At 39.7% G+C, this 16,330-nt stretch overlaps 1 protein-coding gene across 2 annotated transcripts in view; it reads left to right on the plus strand.

Annotated features, from left to right (window-relative positions):
* The window catches only part of SARS1 (seryl-tRNA synthetase 1), a 193,354-nt gene that overhangs the window by 156,410 nt on the left and 20,614 nt on the right, over positions 1–16,330 (plus strand). The gene's annotated exons all lie outside the window — the stretch shown is intronic.

Below are 16,330 nucleotides of genomic sequence, written 5' to 3' on the forward strand. Positions count from 1 at the left end.
CCGCTGATTAACCCCTGAAAAGCCGTGTTCAATAGTGATCACGGCTTTTTAGGGGTTAAGCTACAATCGCCAGCCTGCTACGCGATAGCGGCTGGCGATGGTGACTATGGCAACCGGACACCAAACAATGGCGTCCGGCTCTGCCATCGACGGAAGCCTAGTGGGTTCTGACGAAGTCAGGACCCACTATGCTTGCTGTCAGTGAGTAGCTGACAGCTCTAATACACTGCACTACGCATGTAGTGCAGTGTATTAGATTAGCGATCAGGGCCTCCTGCCCTCATGTCCCCTAGTGGGACAAAGTAATAAAGTAAAAAAAAAAGTTAAAAAAAGATGTGTAAAAATAAGAAAATAAAAGTTTTAAAAGTAATAAAAGTAAAAATCCCCCCTTTTCCCTCATCAGTCCCTTATTATTAATAAAAATATATAAACAAACAAATAAACTATACATAATTGGTATCGCCGCGTCCGTAACGGCCTGATCTACAAAATTATTTCGTTATTTATCCCGCGCGGTGAACGCCATAAAAGAAAATAATAATAAACCGTACCAGAATCACAATTGTTTCGTCACTTCACCTCCCAAAAAATGGAATAAAAAGAGATCAAAAAGTCGCATCTACCTAAAAATGGTACTGATCAAAACTGCAGTTCGTTACGCAAAAAATAAGTCCTCCCACGCCTTTCTTGATGGAAAAATAAAAACGTTATGGCTCTTAGAATAAGGTAACACAAAAAGTGAATGATTTTTTACAAAACGTATTTTATTGTGCAAACGCCATAAGACATAAAAAAAAACTATAAACATCTGGTATCGCCGTAATCGTATCGCCCCGCAGAATAAAGTGAATATGTCATTTATAGCGCACGGTGAACGCTGTAAAAAAGATAGAATAAAAAAACAGAATTGCTGTTTTTTAGTCACCACGCCACTTTAAAATAGAATAAAAACTGATCAAAAAGCCGCATGCACCCCAAGAAAACTACAATGAATTCCTCAAGGTGTCTAGTTTCCAATATGGGGTCACTTTTGGGGGTTTTCCACTGTTTTGGCACCACAAGACCTTTTCAAACCGGACATGGTGCCTATCAAAAAGGAGGCCTCAAAATCCACTAGGTGCTCCTTTGCTTCGGAGGCCGGTGCTTTGGTCCATTAGCGCACTAGGGCCACATGTGGGATATTTCTCAAAACTGTAGAATCTGGGCAATAAGTATTAAGTTGCGTTTCTCTGGTAAAACCTTTTGTGTTATAAAAAAAATTGTATAAAAAGGATTTTCTGACAAAAAAAAAAATGTACATGTCACCTTTACTTTGCTCTAAATTCCCGTGAAACACCTAAAGGGTTCATAAACTTTCTAAATGCTGTTGTGAATACTTTGAGGGGTCTAGTTTCTAAAATGGGGTGTTTCATAGGGGTTTCGAATATATAGGTCCCTCAAAGCAACTTCAGAACTGAACTAGAACCTAAAAAAATAAATAAATTAGGCAATACGTCGCTTCTTACATTATACTGATAATGAGCCGTGCCCATCCCGAGATGACCCCAGTTTTGACCGTTTGTATAAACGGAGACCCCTATCAGACCGTTTCAGTGCCCGGTTTTCCCAAGCATTCACCCCCGAGAAGTGTATTTCTAATGATGAGTCCTTGGTACATTTTAAAGGGAGGATTCAATTCCGCCAGTACCTGCCGGGTAAGAAGGCAAGGTATGGTGTGAAGATGTATAATCTGTGCGAGAGTGCATCAGGGTATGCCTACAAATTTAGGATATATAAAAGGGAAGGACACCAGTATTCAACCCCCATAATGCCCCCCCCCCCCCCTTACTGGGAGTTAATGCAAAAATTGTGTGGGATTTGGTGCACCCACTGCTGGACCAGGGTTACCACCTCTACCTGGATAATTTTTATACCAGCGTCCCACTCTTCAACTGCCTCGCTTCCAGTCCTGTGGCATGTGGCACTGCTAAAATAAACCTGAGAGGCTTCCCTAAGACTCTGCAGGGCAAACAAGAAGGGGTGAGAGCAGGGCACAATCTAGCAGCAACATATTGTGTGTCAAGTACAAGACAAGAGAGATGTCACACCAGTACCCATGTGCCTGTACGAGGTACCAGTACAGAGACCCCCAAACCAGACTACATCCTGGGCTACAATAGGTACATGGGAGGGGTGGACTTGTCAGATCAAGTCCTGAGGCCCTACAACGCCATGCGGTGTGGTATAAGAAGCTGACCGTGCACATCATACAGATGGCATTGTACAATGTGTACGTGCTACGTCGATGTACAGGCCAGAGGGGAACTTTCCTGTAATTTCAAGAGGTAGTTATCAAGAACCTAATTTTTAGGGACCAGGAAGGGGGGCACCCAGTACTTCTGGAAGCGAGGCCACACGCATCGTACAAGGGAAAAACTTTCCAGGAGAAGTTCCCCAAACTGGCAAGAAGGGAAAAAAATCAAAAGAGGTGCAAAGTCTGCTATAAGAGGGGCATAAGGGAGGACACAATATATCAATGTGACACGTGTCCCGAAAAACCAGAGCTCTGTATGAAAGTGTTTTAAACCAACACATAGCGCTCCTTTCATTCTGAGCCCTCCCATGGGCCCAAACGGCAGTTTATCACCACAAATGGGGTATTGCCGCACTAAGGACAAATTGGGCAACAAAATGGGGTTTTTTGTTCCCTGTGAAAATAAGAAATTTTGATCACAAATGACATCTTATTGGAAAAAATGTCATTTTTTTAATTTCGCAGCCCAATTCAAATAGGTGCTGTGAAAAAACTGTGTGGTCAAAATGGTAACGACAACCATAAATGAATTCCTTGAGGGGTGTAGTTTCCAAAATGGGGTCACTATTCGGGGATTCCTACTGTTTTGGCACCTCAACACCTCTTCAAACCTGGCATGCTGCCTAAAATATATTCTAATAAAAAAGAGGCCTCAAAATGCACTAGGTGCTTCTTTGCTTCTGGGGCTTGTGTTTTAGTCCACGAGCGCACTAGAGACACGTGGGACATTTCTAAAAACGGCAGAATCTGGACAATACATATTTAGTAGTATTTCTCTGGTAAAACCTTCTCTGTTACAGAAAAAAAATTGAATAAAATTGAAATTCAGCAAGAAAAATTAAATTTGCAAATTTCACCTCCACTTTGCTTTAATTCTTGTGAAATGCCTGAAGGGTTAAAAAACTTTCTAAATGCTGTTTTGAATACTTTGAGGGGTCTCGTTTTTAAAATGGGGTGTTTTATCAGGGGTTCTAATACATAGGCCCCTCAAAGCCACTTGGGAACTGAACATGTACCTTAAAAAAAGGCTTTTGAAATTTTCTTAAAAATATGAGAAATTGCTGTTTATGTTCTAAGCCTTGTAACGTCCAAGAAAAATAAAATAAATGTTCAAAAAACGATGCCAATCTAAAGTAGACATATGGGAAATGTGAACTAGTAACTATTTTGGGTGGTATAACCATCTGTTTTACAAGCAGATACATTTAAATTTTGAAAAATGCATTTTTTTTTCAACATTTTCTCTAAATTTTGCATTTTTCACCAATAAACACTGAATATATCGACCAAATTTTACCACGAACATGAAGCCCAATGTGTCACGAGAAAACATTCTCAGAATCGCTTGGATAGGTTTAAGCATTCCAACGTTATTACCACATAAAGTGAAATATGTCAGATTTCAAAAATGGGCTCTGAGCCTTAAGGCCCAAACTAGGCTGCTTCCTTAAGGGGTTAACTAGTACTTGCCATCTATTACAATTTTGGAGTGGACAATACCGCAATCCAGACTAAGAAAGGAGCTGGTTAATGCAAATATTCATGGAAAAGTGGGCACTTGGTGTGGGGCCTAAAGTGTTTCGATTTTGGGGATTTAGATGTTAGTATGTTAATGAATATCTCTTTCTATCACAGACCTATTAACCCTTTCATGACTAGGGTTGTTTTGGGGCTTTATGACCACAGGAAAATGTCAACCTTTGGAATTCTGTGTTCTTCTTTTCTTTCTTTTTTTGTTTGGCACATAGGGCTTCCTTTACTATTTAAAATTGGAGCTGATATCCATTAACTTTATAGGTCCTTTTAGGGAAAAATTGTGAGAAACGGGAAAAATAACAGTTTTCCCTAATTTTTTCATACTTTTGTTTTAAGGTGGTTTGTGTAATGAAAAATATTTGCCATAAAAATGAATACTCTATTTCTCCCGTACATAGCGATGTCAAATATGTGTACATTGTGTAACATATGAAGTTTCTATAACGCAGAGAACAAAAACCCTATTTTAGCTTTAACCCCTTAATGACCAGCCTATTTTAGACCTTAATGACCAAGCCATGTTTTTTTCGTTTGTCCATCGTCGCATTCCACGAGCTATAACGTTTTTATTTTTGCGTCGACATAGCTGTATAAGGTCTTATTTTTTGCGGGACAAGTTGTATTTTTTAATAGCACGATTTTGAGGTACATACTATTTATTGATTAACTTTTATTAACTTTTTTTTGGGGGGGTATAGAAAAAAATCTGACATTTCGCCACTCTTTTTCGCGTCTTAAATCTACGCCGTTTACCGTGTGATATAAATAACACTAACTGTGTTACGATTGCAACGATACCAAATTTGTATAGTTTTTGTATGTTTTACTACTTTTACACAGTAAAAACGCTTTTTTTTTTTCAAAATTATTTGTTTTTGTGTCTCCATATTTGAAGAGCCATAACTTTTTTATTGTTCCGCTGATGCAGTTGTATGAGGGCTTTTTTTTTGCAGGAAGACTTGACGTTTTTATTGGTACCATTTTGGAGTAGATGCGACTTTTTGATCACTTTTTATCACATTTTTTTAAGTCAGGAGTCACAGAAAACAGCAATTTTTCCATAGTTTTCTATTACATTTTTTACGTCGTTGACCGTGCGGCTTAAATAATGATTTAGATTTATAGTCGGGGTCGTGACGGACGCGGCGATACCAAATATGCATGACTTTTTTACTTTAGTTTGGTTTTTTAATAGTAATGCATTTTGTAAGGGGAAAAAGTGGGTTTTTCCATTTTATTTTTTTTTCACTTTTTTTTAAATTAACTTTATTAAACTTTTTTTTTACTTTTTTACTAGTCCCACTATAGGGGACTTTAATATGCGATTCTCCGATCGCTATTATAATACACTGCAATACTTTTGTATTGCAGTGTATTACTGCCTGTCCTTTTAAAACGGACAGGCATCTGCTAGGTCATGCCTCCGGCATGACCTAGCAGGCATTCGCTACTGGCAGACCTGGGGGCCTTTATTAGGCCCCCGGCTGCCATTGGAGACACAGACACTCGGCTATCTTATCACCGGGTGTCTGTGGGAGAGAGAGGGAGCACCGCATCTGAGGGGTTAAACGGGTGAGATCGATACTAATATTGATCTCACACGGCAGAGCAGGGACGCCCCCAGCTCTCAGCTGCCTCTGGCATTAGAATAAAGCCCGTTATTTTGAAAAACGATCATTTTTCAGCAAGTTTTGAGCAATTTTAGATTTATGCTAATTAGTTTCTTAAAGACCAACTGGGCATGTTTTTACTTTTGACCAAGTGGGTGTTGTAAAGAAGTGTATGAGGCTGACCAATCGGTGACCAATCAGCTTCATACACTTCTCATTGTTCCAGCCCAGCATGATCCACAGCACAGTGTGATTGTGCAGTGAAAGAAGCTGGGCTGGAACAATGAGAAGTGTATGAAGCTGATTGGTCAGCGTCATAGACTTTTGTCTGTACAACGCCCACTTGGTCAAAAGTAAAAATACGCCCAGTTGGTCTTTAAGAAACTAATTAGCATAAATTTAAAATTGCTCATAACTTGCTAAAAAATGATCGTTTTTCAAAATAAAAACCACTGCTGTTATCTACATTACAGCGCCGATCAGACTTTGTAGGAGATAGAGCACTTATAATCTTGTGGCAGAGCCTCTTTAAATGTTTCTTCCTCCCTTATCTTTAGATGCAGTATCTGTACATGGATGATAGTTATCCAAGTACAGATACAAAAGTAGAAAAAGAGAAACACCTCCAGCTCACCTTCGTTGCAGATGTAGTTCTAGGGGTAGTCGTGCACGGATCCTTGTGTCGGCACACAGTAGACAAGACCAGAGAAAATTGGGTTTGGATCCAGCACAGACGATTCAATAAAATGGAAGGGATATTTCCAAGTTTAATGGGCCAGTATAATTGGCAAGTTAAAATCAGGAATAAAGAGCACAGCGTGACATCCTATTTTATTGAATCGTCTGTGCTGGATCCAAACCCAATTTTCTCTTATCCAAGTACAGACTTTTTAAAGTACAGGAGCAAAAGCAGAAAGGGCCGGGATAGAAAAGACTAAAATTGGTGAGCGGGGGTAATTATTTTATGTTTGGCGTAATGTACATTCTGCCTGACGGGAACGTGTTAGCCTGTTCATTGCCACTAATATGCCTTTTCACTGAGGTCACTAATAGGCGTTTTCATGGCGGCCTGTTTTTAAATCCTTCACGGGTGTCCCATGCGGGCTGAAGCGGGTGTTTAGCTGGCTTATGATAGCCTGGCTTCTGCTCTAATGTTCGCAATTGAAGTTGCCATCAATCGTGACTGTTTACCCCCTTAGATGCTGCGATCAATAGAGACCGCGGCATCTAAGTGGTTTACTGAGGGAGGGGTCTGTCTCTGTCACCCATCGATGGCCCACAGATGCGATCACAGGCAGAAGATGGGTTGCTATGGCAGCCACGGGCCTAACAAAAGCATGGCTTTATAGATTGTCTGTCAGTAATACAATACTGGCAATAATGCTTTGGTATCCTAAAAAATTGTGGTTTTATTTTGTAAAAGTATTAATAAAAAAATTGCCGCGATCGTAATAACCTTAACAATAAAGTTAACATGCAAGCTGAAGGCCGTAAAAGAAATGCAAAAAAAGGAATTTCTATTTTTCCGATTGCGCCCCAAAAATACTAAAAGTTAATCAATAAGTCCCATGTACCCCAAAATGGTACCAATGAAAACGACATAAACTGCAAAAATACAAGCCCACATATGCCTACATCGATGTAAAAATAAAAAAAGTTATGGCTCTTGGAATGCGATGATGCAAAAACAAAATATTTTAGTTCACAGTGTTTTTATTGTGCAAAAGTCGTAAAACATAAAAAAACCTATACATATTTGATATCACCATAAAGGTAACATTATTTACACCGCATGGTGAGCGGCGTAATTGAAAACTCATAGAACAATGCCGGAGTTGCTGTGTTTTTTGTTTTTCTTGCTTCTCTCCCCCCCCCCCCCCCAAAAAAAATAAATCTTTAAAAAAATGTTTTTTTTTATATGCGCTCCTAAATTGTACTGGTCACTAAGGGGTTAATGTCCGAGCGGTTGACCTCAATGCAAAACATGTTTGCATGACTCAGAATGTATCAAATGGCGTGTGGGTTTGAAAAGGTGTACACTTTTTGGGGGGAGATTTTTATTTATTTATTTTCATTTTAATGTATTGTTTTTTTTATTTTTTTTTACTACAGGTGCACAGGTAAGCAGGAAACACATTATCTATGTGTTCCCTGTTGTCCCCATATACAGATCACTAATAACTGTAATCCAATGGTAACCGTTTATTAGATCACTGTAATCCGTGATTTGAATGCATAGACATGCAGAGGAGACTCAGATCGCGTCTTCTCTGCATCCCTCCAAGCCCCTTCAGCACAGGAAATCCCCATGATATCATTAAATTCTCATAGGGTTGCCCCAGCAACCGCCCAAATGCAGAAGCATGTGTTTTATTTTTATTTTTTTGTTTTTTATAGGGAGCTGATTATTTTAATTCCCTCTCACATTATGTGACCAGATACAGCTGCTAGCAGCCCGATCCGGGAGTTAGTGGCACTAAGCAGGGTACCAATTGCTGGGAGAACTCACCGTAAATTGTTTTAGACACTGCACAAAGCCCAGCAACTGCTGACGTAAATTTACAGTCAATAGTTTGGAAGCGGTTAAAATAAGGTCATTAGGATCTCCTTCACCCAGTTAGTTATTCTTTATGTAGCATCATCAACTTCTGTAGCTGTTTACTGGGGTGATACATGGTAACATGTACAAAATACAATGTGGTACAGAGAAATGAAACAATTGTTTATATGATACATTTGTTAGGAGCTCTGCCAAATATAAGCTTTTTTTTTTTTATTATCGAATCCCTTTTAATTAAAAGAAACAGAACCAAAAGATCATCCATGCGTTTTACGAGATCAAAAGGAAAATGAGGAAATATATGGCACTCAGGCCAGGATTAGCGCATGTACAAATATTTCAATATGAAATGGCAGCAATGCACAAACAAAAATCATTAACCCCTTGAGTACCCAGCTCATTTTGGTCTTGAGGACCAGACCCATTTTTTCAAATCTGACATGTATCACTTTATGTGGTAATAACTCCGGAATGCTTTTACCTATCCAATTGATTCTGAGATTGTTTTCTCGTGACATATTGTACTTTAGTTTAGTGCAAAAATTTGGTAGATAAATTCATTGCTTATTTGTGAAAAACACCAACATTTAGCGAAAATATGAAGAAATTATGATTTTTCCAATTTTAAATGCATCTGCTTGTAAAACAGATGGTAATACCACACAAAATAGTTACCAATTAACATCCCCCATATGTCTACTTTATGTTTGCATCGTTTTTTGAACATCCTTTTATTTTTCTATGACCTCACAAGACTTAGAACTTTAGCAGCAATTTCTCATATTTTTAAGAAAATTTCAAAAAGCGATTTTTTCAGGGACGAGTTCAGTTCTGAAGTGGTTTTGAGTGCCCTATATATTAGAAACCCCCATAAAACACCCCATTTTGAAAACTGCACCCCTCAAAGTATCCAAAACAGCATTCAGAATGTGTTTCAACCCTTTAGGCAGTTTACAGGAATTGAAGGAAAGGAGAGCTGAAATTTTCAAATTTCACTTTTTTTTACAAAATTCATATGTAATACATTTTCTTCTGTACCACAGAAGGTTTTACCTAAGAAACGCAACTCAATATTTATTGCCCAGATTCTGCAGTTTTTAGAAATATCCCACATGTGGCCCTAGTGCGCTAATGGACTGAAACACAGGCCTCAGAAGCAAAGGAGCACCTCTTGGATTTTGGGGCCTCCTTTTTTCAGAATATATTTTAGGCACCATGTCAGGTTTGAAGAGGTCTTGTGGTGCCAAAACAGTGGAAACCCCCAAAAGTGACCCCCCATTTTTTAAACTACACCCCTCAGGGAATTTATCTAGGGGTATAGTTAGCATTTTGACCCCACAGGTATTTTGCTATATTTTCTGGAGTTAGTCTGTGAAAATGAAAATCTACTTTTTTTCTGGAAAAACTTAAAAATTTCTAATTTTTGCAAGAAATAAAGGAGAGAAAGCACCCCAACATTTGTAAAGCAATTTCTCGCTATTACGGAAATACCCCATATGTGATAATAAACTGCTGTTTGGACCCACAGCAGGGCTCAGAAGGGAAGGACCCCCATTTGGATTTTGGAGCTCTGATTTTACTGGAATAGTTTTCAGTGCCGTGTCACGTTTGCAACACCCTGGAGGGACCTAAACAGTGGAATCCCCCCAAAAGGGACCCCATTTTGGAAACTATACCCCTCAAGGAATTTTTCTAGTGGTATAGTTATCATTTTGACCCCACAGGTTTTTTGCTGAATTTATTGGAATTAGTCTGTGAAGATGAAAAGAGACTTTTTTTTTGGAAAAAACACAGAATTTTCTAATTTTTATAAGGAATAAAGGAGAAAAAGCACCTCAACATTTGTAAAGCAATTTCTCCTGATTACGGAAATACCCCATTATGTGGTAATAAACTGCTGTTTGGACCCATGGCAGGGCTCAGAAGGGACGGAGCACCATTTGGATTTTGCAGCTCAGATTTTGCTGAATTGGTTTCTGGGGGCCATGTCGCATTTGCAGAGTCCCTGAAGTACCAGTACAGTAGAAATTCCCCAGATGTGATCCCAATTTGGAGACTATACCCCTGAAAGAATTAAATTAGAGGTGTAGTGAGCATTTTGAGCCCTCAGGTGTTTTATAGATTTTATTAGAATTGGTCCGTGAAAATGAAAACATTTTTTTTTTTCCAATAACCTGTAGATTTAGCTCAGAATTTTTCATTTCCACAAGGAATACAGGAGAAAAGACACCCCAAAATGTGTTACACAATTTCTCCTGATTACGGAAATACCCCATATGTGGTTATAAACGGCTATTTGGACATACGGCAAGGGTCTAAACGGAAAAAGTGCAATTTCGTTTTTGGAGTGGAGATTTTACAAAATTAGTTTTTGACGCCATGTTGCATTGCGCTGAGGTACCAGTACAGTGAAAACTCCCGAGAAGTGACCCCATTTAGGAAACTACACCCCTCAAGGAATTCATCTAGAAGTGTAGTGAGCATTTTGACCCCCAAAGGTTTTGCAGAAATTAGTGCACAGTGGATGTTGCAGATTGAAAATTGACATTTTCCACATATATGCTATTTCAGTGCCCAATGTGTTGTGCCCAGCTTGTACCACTGGAGACATACGCCCCATAAATTGTTAAGCGGTTCTCCAGAGTACGGTAATACCCCATATGTGGTCATAAACCGCTGTTTGGGCACACTGTCAGGCCCAGAAGGAGCGCCATTTGGCTTTTGGAGCGCAGATTTTGCTTGGTAGTAGTTTTGTTTAGTGTTTTACTGGTGTTTCAGCTTATAGTGGGGGGCATATGTAATCTGTGCGGAGTACATACATTTTTTGCGTGACACACTGTCGTTTTTATTGGTACCATGTTTGGCTACGCGCGACTTTTTGATCACTTTTTATTCCATTTTTTTGGAAACAACGTGACCAAAAAAGGAAATTCTGCCATTGTTTTTTATGGTATTTTTTTTACGGTGTTCACCGTGCGGGATAAATAATATATTTTTTTAGGTCAGGTCGATACGAACGCGGCGATACCTATTATGTCTAGTTTTTGTCTTTTTTTTCATTTTTTTCTAATTATAAAGGGCTTGATCAGGGAAACAAGGCGATTTATTGTTTTTATTACGTAAAACTTGTATTTATTTATTTATCTAAAACTTTTTTTTAACTTTTTTTTCACTTTTTATTTTACACATACTAGGGGACTGGAAGATCTGATCTTCTGATCCCCTGCACAATACACTGCACTACTTCTGTATGTACTGATGTAGTGCAGTGTATTGTAACTGTTACTTTACAACTGACAGTTGAGCCTATTACGTCCTGCCTTGGGCAGGACCTAATAGGCTCCAGTACAACCAGCCATTGCAACCCTCTGTATGAATCACTTAAATGCCGCTGTCGCTATTGACAGCGGAATTTAAGGGGTTAAACTACAGCGATCGGAGAGGACAGTGATCGCTGTAGTTGCAGTGTGATGTCGGCTGTATATTACAGCCGACATCCGATGAAGATGGAGCGAGCACAGCTCCTGTGCCCGCTTCATCCTCAGGGCGTTACTATACGCCCATTTTCGGGAAGGGGTTAATAAAAAGTGTTTTGTTTTTTTACACCGCTTTCTCTGATCTCCTCACGTATCTCACAGAAGTGAGGAGATCAGAGAAAGTGACAGGAGCTTTCTCCTGCAGACGACGTCACAGACGGCTGTGATTGGTCAGTCTTCAGAGACTGACCAATCACAGCAATCGCCGGCATTGGGGACTGCTAATTGGTCCCCAGGCCGGTAGCAGAGACGGATAGCTGTCAATGACAGCTGCCGCCGCTGTTCTGTCACTATGTGATTTCACATAGTGACAGTTTATTCCTGCTCCGTAATAGTACGTCGAAGGTACGCTGGAATAAGCGGCCAGCGACGTACTATTACGTCGAAGGTACGCAAGGGGTTAAAATATTTACATTGCGCCTAATTGAGCAATAAAACAATTTGAGATCATATAGATATCATCAGAGAAAGATCAAGTGAGGACTGCCAAATTTGAGAACCGCAAATTATCAAGATCTCCTCTCCAAATCTCTAACATAGTTATATAATAGTGATAAGGGGAGGTGGTTCAAAAAAATTTATAGAAATAAACCTTCCCTTTCTGGATGTCAGGGACTGGGGGAAGGGGAGCAAGGAAAGCCAACCAAGGTTTCCAGACATCCATATATTTATCACGTTTTCCCAGTTCCCAGCTTAGTAGCTCCTCCATACTGCAAACGGAATCCATCCTATCCAGCCAATGTTGAAAAGTGGAAGGTGCTTCTGACCTCCAATAAAGCGGACCATCAATTTAGCTACCGTAATTGTGTGAGTGATCAAGTCATTGGACTTTGGGCGGAAAATATCTGATGGAGCCCAAAGGAGGACGAGAGGAGCACTAAGGTGGAACACTAATCAAGGAACAATTCCACCAAATATGAGATATGTTGCCTACATGAGCTTTGCACCTCCAGCAGTTGTTGGATGGTATTAGATTAGGTTTTTGTAAAAAATCTGGGGTTCTATGCCACCTAGTATCTTAACGCATCTGGAAAATCCAGGCATATGCTTCAAGATAAAGAAAGTTTCTTCCTTACTAAAGGTTAGATGTAGTTCTTTCTCTCATGCTAAAATATAACTAGGTTTATCATGAGAGCCTTCTAAAATTATACTGGAATATAATTTGGAAAACAAACCTTTTACGCAAAGCGGGTAGTAATAAGCATGTCTCCATTTAGCAGGGTTCTGGGATAGTGGGGAAATTTTTCAAGAATAGTTGACATGTTGCTCTAAAGCCCAGGGAATGTAGAACCTGAGGAGTCCTAGAAGAAGATTTGGGAAGTAAAGACTGGATGGTAGAAACTACACCATCTTTAAAAACTTCTACAATACTAGTGTCCTTCAAAGTTGACCAAAGATCTGCCAGTACAGCCCATGAGATCTGGAAGTAATGCGAGCGGTGTAAGAATATTGGAGAAACGGTGAAATACCATAATAGTGCCCCTTAACGTGGTACTTGTGTGTGGGAGACCTTTCTTAAGCGAAGGGCACCACAACTGGGCCAACAGATCCCGGGAAAGCAAAGTCCTTTCCACGTGTAAAGTTGGGGAGCAGTCTTGAAGTCTATTCAAGGATATCTATCTGCTCAGGTGAATAGACTTATAGTAGTTTACAGTGTCAGGTAGGCCCATGATTTCTGAGTGGCATTTGAGAATTAAGATTTTATGTGCCAATCTGGGTTTCCTAAAGTTCCAAAGAAATTAAGAAAATATTCGCTGAATAAAATTAAAAAACGTGGTAGGCAAATGAATTGGGACAGTTTGGAGGACATACATTTTAAAATATTTTTTTCTACCTTCGCAAGATAGAAATGGAATCTGTAAAGAGGTCAGACGAGTTGGGATTTTTGTCAGCAAAGGTTTTTAATGTGGTTCTGCAGCCATTGGAACGGAGCGAGGTTTTTTTTATGTCTTTCATAGGCGCTGAAGTATTAAGTACTTCCGATTTGGAGTAGTTAATCTTAAAATTGGATACAGAGCCAAAAAATGTGAAGGTCTCTAAAATCGGAGGGAATGCCTATTTAAGGTTTGAGATTAATCGTAAAAGGTCATCCGCAAAGGCATCAGTTTTATGAATGTGCGTCCCAAGTTGTAAACCTTTTTAATGTTATATGTTTTTTAAAAGTTTTTAACCCCTTAATGACCAGCCATTTTGCGCGTTAATGACCGAGGATTATTTTTCGTTTTTTCACGATCACATTCCAAGAGTCGTAACTTTTTTTTTATTCCGTCGACACAGCCGTATAAGGGCTTGTTTTTTGCGGGACGAGTTTTATTTTGTAATTGTACCATTTTTAGATGCTTATAATAGATGGATTAACTTTATTCTATGGGTCGGCACGATTACGGGGATACCAAATATGTAAAGGTTTTATATGTTTTCCTAAGTTTGCACAATAAAAACCCTTTTAGAAAAAAATTACTTGTTTTTGCATCGCCGCATTCCAAGAGACGTAATTTTTTTATTTTTCCGTCAATGTGACCGTATGTGGGCTTGATTTTTGTGGGCCAAGGTGTAGTTTTCATTAGTACTATTTTGGGGTACATAGGACTTATAGATTAACTTTTATTGAATTTTTTATGGGGGAAAAGGGAGAATTTTGCAGTTTTTTGGACGCCGTTCATCTGGCGGTTTAACCCCTAGGCGCACGAGGACGCAACTGTACGTCCATGTGGCCAGTGTCTTAAGGCACAGGGACGTACAGTTACTGCGAAGTTCCCAGTGCACACTGTCGGCGACAGTGTGCACCGGGAAACGGGAGGCCAGCTGTCCCTGACAGCTGACACTCCACTGTATGCCGATCAGTGGCTTATTTCCGCTGATATTGGCAATTAACCCCTTGATTGCGGTGATTAATTGCAATCACCGCATTCAGGGGTTTCTAGCTCATCAGCAGACCTCACGATGAAATCTTGAGGTTTGCAGATGGCTAGCATGGCGATCGGAGGACAAGTAATGGCCTCCGTGTCTGCCACGTACGGAAGCCTATCAGGATCAGCCTCCTGATAGACTTCCTGTCAGAGTGACAGGACGTCACTGCCGTTCGCGATGCACACGGTCGATGACAGTGTCTGTGACACTGTCGGCGACCGTGTGCATCGGGAACTGGGAGGTCAGCTGTCGCTGACAGCTGACACTCCACTAGTTGCCGATCAGCGGCTCATTGCCGCTGATTTCGGCAATTAACACGTTACATGTGGGGCTCGATTGCGATCTCCGCATGTAGGGGGTTTGTAGCACATTAGCAGCCCCCATGCAATTATGGGGGCTGCTGATGCTTGTGATGGCACCCGGGGGCCAGACAACGGCCCCCGGGTCTGCCATGTATGTCAGCCTATGAGGATCAGCCTCTGCTGGTCCTCGTAGACTAACTGTCAGAGTGACTGTGACGTCACACTGACAGTTGGAATACGTTACACTACCTAGGTAGTGTAATGTATTCTAGCAGCGATCAAAGCTGCAGGTAAAAAAAGAAAGTGTAAAAAGTAAATAAAAAATAAAAAAAAAGTTATTAAAAATGTTTTACAAAAGTGTAAAAATAAAAGATTTTTTTTTCCTATAAGTCTCTTATTATAGGAAAAAAATAAAACCGTTAAAAAACAGTACACATATTTGGTATCACCGCGTTTGTAACAACCCAATCTATAACACTATAATGTTATTTTTACCGCACGGTGAACGCCGCGAAAAAAACAAACGAAAAACAATGCCAGAATCACAATTTTTTGGTCACCATCCCTCCCAAAATATAGAATAAAAAGTGATCAAAAAGTCGCATGTACCCGAAAATAGTACCAATAAAAACTACAACCAGTCCCGCAAAAAAACAAGCCCTTACACCGCTTTTTTGACTGAAAAATAAAAAAGTTATGGCTCTCAGAATATGGTGACACAAAAAAGAAATTATTTTATAAACAAGTGATTTTATTGTGCAAACGCTGCAAAACATAAAAAAAACTATATACATATGGTATCGCCGTAATCGTACCAACCCGCAGAATAAAGTGCAATTGTCATTTATAGCGCATTATGAACGCCGTAAGAAATAAAGAATTTAAAACGCCAAAATCACTGTTTTTGGCCACCAAAGCTCTAAATAAACGTAATAAAAAGTGATCAAAAATTTGCATCTAACAAAAAATGGTACCAATAAAAACTACATCTCGTCCTGCCAAAAGTAAGCCCTCACACCGCTCAATTCATGGAAAAATAAAAAAGTTGTGGCGTTTGGAAGGCGGGGAGTGAAAAACTAAAATGGAAAAGCAAAAAAAGATCAGTCCTGCAAAGGTTAATTAATTTCTATTAAAAAAATACATTATTACCAGATGTGGGGTATTGTCGTACTCGGGAGAGATTGCGCTACAAATTTAGGGTGACTTTTTCTCCTTTATCCCTTGTGAAAATGAAAAAATTCAACATTTTAGTGGACAAAAATGTTTATATTCATTTTCATATCCATTTTCACGGCCTAATTCTACTAAATTCTGCAAAAGACCTGTGTGGTATAAATGCTTACTAAACCCCTAGAAAAATTTCTTGAGGGGTCTAGTTTCCAAAATGGGGTCCCTTTTGGGGGGTTTCCACTATTTTGTGCCCTCCAGGGGGTTGCAATCGCGACATGGCACTGAAAATCAATCCAGCAAAATCTGTGCTCCAAAATCCAAATGGCGCTCCCTCCATTCTGAGCGCTGCCGTGGGTCCAAACAGCAGTTTATTACCACATATGGGGTATTTCCGTAATCGGGAGAAGATGCTT

Source organism: Rhinoderma darwinii, chromosome 2 (genome assembly GCF_050947455.1).
Source record: "Rhinoderma darwinii isolate aRhiDar2 chromosome 2, aRhiDar2.hap1, whole genome shotgun sequence".
NCBI classification, from domain to species: Eukaryota; Metazoa; Chordata; class Amphibia; order Anura; family Rhinodermatidae; genus Rhinoderma; species Rhinoderma darwinii.